Source organism: Oncorhynchus masou, unplaced genomic scaffold (assembly GCF_036934945.1).
Source record: "Oncorhynchus masou masou isolate Uvic2021 unplaced genomic scaffold, UVic_Omas_1.1 unplaced_scaffold_2405, whole genome shotgun sequence".
Classification (NCBI taxonomy): domain Eukaryota; kingdom Metazoa; phylum Chordata; class Actinopteri; order Salmoniformes; family Salmonidae; genus Oncorhynchus; species Oncorhynchus masou.
The window spans coordinates 33058-37770 of record NW_027008860.1 but is presented as its reverse complement, the minus strand read 5'-3'; positions in this window follow the sequence as shown (position 1 = coordinate 37770).

The window sequence follows — 4713 nt, the reverse complement described above, 5'->3', positions numbered from 1 at the left end:
TTTAGATTCCATCTCTCACGGTTGATGTGTATCTATGATAAAAAATTACAGACCTCTACATGCTTTGTAAGTAGGAAAACCTGCAAAATCGGCAGTGTCTCAAATACTTGTTCTCCCCACTGTCTCCCCATATTATAAAGTATGAAAAGGCTTGTTCGTTCACATGAATTCACTATGACATGATATTTGTATTACAACTTTTATTATGTAATATACTTTTTTTTGTTACTATGGAATAGTGAAGTATAATTACAAGCATTTCATAAGTGTCAAAGGCCTTTATTGACAATTACATTAAGTTGATGCAAAGAGTCAATAATTGCAGTGTTGACCCTTCTTTTTCAAGACCTCTGCAATCCACCCTGGCATGCTGTCAATTAACTTCTGGGCCACATCCTGACTGATGGCAGCCCATTCTTGCATAGTTAATGCTTGGAGTTTGTCAGAATTTGTGGGTTTTTGTTTGTCTACCCGCCTTTTGAGGGTTGAACACCAATGCTCAATGGGATTAAGGTCTGGGGAGTTTCCTGACCCTGGACCCAAAATATCGATGTTTTGTTCCCCAAGCCACTTAGATATCACTTTTGCCTTATGGCAAGGTGCTCCATCGTGCTGGAAAAGCCATTGTTCGTCACCAAACTGTTCCTGGATAGTTGGGAGAAGTTGCTCTCGGAGGATGTGTTGGTACCATTCTTTATTCATGGCTGTGTTCTGAGTAAAAATTGTGAGTGAGCCCACTCCCTTGGCTGAGAAGCAACCCCACACTTGAATGGTCTCAGGATGCTTTACTGTTGGCATGAAAAAAGGTTGATGGTAGCGCTCACCTTGTCTTCTCCGGACAAGCTTTTTTCCGGATGCCCCAAACAATCGGAAATGGGATTCATGAGAGAAAATGACTTTACCCCAGTCCTCAGCAGTCCAATCCCTGTACCTTTTGCAAAATATCAGTCTGTCCCTGATATTTTTCCTGGAGAGAAGTGGCTTCTTTGCTGCCCTTCTTGACAACAGGCCATCCTCCAAAAGTCTTCGCCTCACTGTGCGTGCAGATTCACTCACACCTGCCTGCTGCCCTCACACCTGCCTGCTGCCATTCCTGAGCAAGCTCTGTACTGATGGTGCCCTGATCCCGCAGCTGACTCAACTTTAGGAGCCGGTCCTGGAGCTTGCTGGACTTTCTTGGGTGCCCTGAAGCCTTCTTCACAACAATTGAACCGCTCTCCTTGAAGTTCTTGATGATCCGATAAATGGTTGATTTAGGTAAAATCTTACTGGCCGCAATATCCTTGCCTGCAAAGCAATGATGACAGCACGTGTTTCCTTGCAGGTAACCATCGTTGACAGAGGAAGAACAATGATTCCAAGCACCACCCTCCTTTTGAAGCTTCCAGTCTGTTATTCTTTTTCTTTTGTGGCAGGGCTGAAATGCAGTGGAAAGGTTTTTGGGGGATTCAGTTCATTTGAATGGCAAAGAGGGACTTTGCAATTAATTGCAATTCATCTGATCACTCTTCATAAGATTCTGGAGTATCTTCAAATTGCCGTCATGCAAACGGAGGCAGCAGACTTTGTGAACATATATATTTGTATCATTCTCAAAATGTTTGGCCACGACTGTACATAGGTATTCCTTCTGTCCAGATGTGAAAGGGCAGTGTTGAGTGCAATAGAGATTGCATCATTTGTGGATCTCTTTGGCCTGAATGCAAAGCGTCAGGTCTGGAAGAAACCTGGCACGATTCCTACGGTGAAGCGTGGTGGTGGAAACATCATGGTGTGGGGATGTTTTTCAGCGGCAGGGACTGGGAGACTAGTCAGGATCGAGGGAAAGATGAATGGAGCAAAGTCCAGAGAGATAATTGATGAAAACCTGCTCAAGAGCACTCAGGACCTCAGACTGGGGCAAAGGTTCACCTTCCAACAGGACAACGACCCTAAGCACACAGCGAAGACAACATAGAAGTGGCTTTGGGACAAGTCTGATTGTCCTTGAGTGGCCCAGCCAGAGCCCGGATTTGAACCCGACCGAACAACTCTGAAGAAATCCTGAAAATAGCTGCACAGCGACGCTCTCTATCCAACCTGACAGATCTTGAGAGGATCTGCAGAGAAGAATGGGAGAAACTCCACAAATACCGGGGTGCCAAGATTGTAGTGTTATACCCAAGGCGGCTTGAGGCTATAATCACTGCCAAGGTGTTTCAACAAAGTACTGAGTAAAGGTTCTTAATACTTATTTAAATGTGATATTTCAGTTTTAATTTTAAATGCATTTGCAAACATTTCTAAAATCCTGTTTTTGCTTCGTCATTATAGGGTGTTGTTGTGCAGATTCATGAGGAAAACCTCCCAATTTAATCAATTTTAGAATATTCCAGTAAATTCAGGAAGTAAACCGAAAATTCCAATTCTCTTCTATGGTTTTCAATGAGGAAAATGTGGAATTTGGTTTACTTTCTGAATTGACTGGAAATTAAATGGATTTGACTCCAACCCTGGTTTTACTACAAATCTGTCAACGTCATCATTAAGTCAATCGATGTTATAATGCATAAAGCTTACAGATGTGCTTGTTCTCATTCAGAGTAAATTATTCTAATTGAATGAAACAAATCAAATGTATTGTGCACCTGAATAACTTCAACAACCTGGTTGATTCTCCGGTTGATTCTCCGCCCAACAACACTGACTGTGAATCAATGGTTGATTCTCTGCTCAACAACACCAATCGCGTCAAACTTTGCTGTGTGTCCAGGCTGTCACTTCTGTCATCAGCTACTAACACCAGTGCTGCACCTTTGTCCTTGAGAGACTGGATGACGGCTTCCTGCTCCCTCTTCCATAGTGGGAACACTGATGGCTCAACATGGGCTTCCTGGTTATGAAAGAAAGTGTGGTTGTCAATGGTAGCCACTCCCATTGTTTGAAGCAGTTGTAGTCTTTGTTGGCATGCATCCAGACCCCAGAGTCCAAGTCAAACCAAGATTCTTTATTTCTGAGCTCAGAGAGAATAACAGTTACACAGTGCAGTGTAGACAGTCTGAATTCCTGAAGCATTGAGTGATGAGCACATATCTTTATAGTTTCCTGTTCCTGGGAGGGACTTTATTCATACAAGGACACAGGTGCAGCTGGTTTGCAACACAGGATGATAGTCCCAGGAACAGGAGCTTATAATAGGACAGTTTCACAAGGTTAGTCACATACTCAGTTATGTGGACACACAAACAATTAACATTTTCTATTACAGAGTCTGAACATTTTCATTTCATTAAATCAGCAGTGGGCTACAATGCAGATGTCAACAATGGAACAAATGCATCACATCCAAATATCACTTGATTATCTGTAGTGCTGGAGGAATGACACATTCAGATAAACACAGAGTCAGAGTTTAAAAAAGGACCATTTAAACACATGGAATCTGATCTATCTAGTGTGGGAAGGGTCTGTGGACACTTAAGGGACAGTTATGTTGAGTGTGTTTCATTTGGTGACCTCAGAGAGGACAGGAAACACAGAATTGTATTCCTTTAAAAGTGTAACTAAGTCATTGGTCCGTCCCCGAGGGCACAGACATGATCTGGCGTCATGGAACCGCCTATCCTATTGTTTCCAATAAAAGCCCCTCCTAAAAAAATCCTCTCCAGACTGAGCGTTGCGATTGCGAATAGTTTCGACAACGCATACATCGGTGTAAGCTGAATACTTATTTTCCACAATAATTTGCAAATAAATTCATTAAAAATCCTACAATGTGATTGACTGGATTTTTTTCTTCTCATTTTGTCTGTCATAGTTGAAGTGTACCGATGATGAAAATTACAGGTCTCTCTCATCTTTTTAAGTGGGAGAACTTGCACAATTGGTGGCTGACAAAATACTTTTTTGCCCCAATGTATGTACATTTCCGACTTCAACTGTACCTATCAACTGTGTGGAATGAACCCTTTTGTCTTCCCCGCTTCTTTCTCAGTCCACACCCACTTCCCTTTGTCCACCAAGCCGTCATATCGGCTTCGCCCAGTAGGGAATCTTCCCTATCCTTCGTTAGTAACCAGTATCTACTGTTTGTTTCTCAGTCCACACCCACTTCCCTTTGTCCACCAAGCCCAGTAGGGAATCTTCGTTAGTAACCAGTATCTACTGTTTGTTTGCGCATTTCTGTGATTATTTAGTTAGTAAATAAATGATTAAGCCAATTGGTGTATGGATGATTTATTTAAAAAAAGTCTGGGTTCGTGCAGATAACCAACAATTTACAACGTTTGGAATGAGACTGATGTGAGGTAAAGAATAATTCATTAATATAATAGACCAATAAAACAGATAGAATATCAGAAGAGTTACATTCCGAAAAGTATAACTTTATAATCTGAACTCTTTCCGTGGTGCCCCGACTTCCTAGTTAATTAAATGTACATGATTAGTTTAGTATTAATCACGTAATAATAATTACAGAGAATTGACTTAATAAAATAAGTCTTCACTTTTAATGATGGCAAAGACACGACAATATTCAATTCATATTTTCTAATAAAAACACACAAATATATTTTTGAGTATACTTTGTACCATTCAATTTCATGTGGTATAAACAAGTAAACACATTCTCAGTCAACAATATAAGACAATTGGGAGCACTGTGTATGTTCTCTGATGAATTTTAAGTCAATGTGATGTGAAATATACATTTACACACAAGGAGAAGTCATT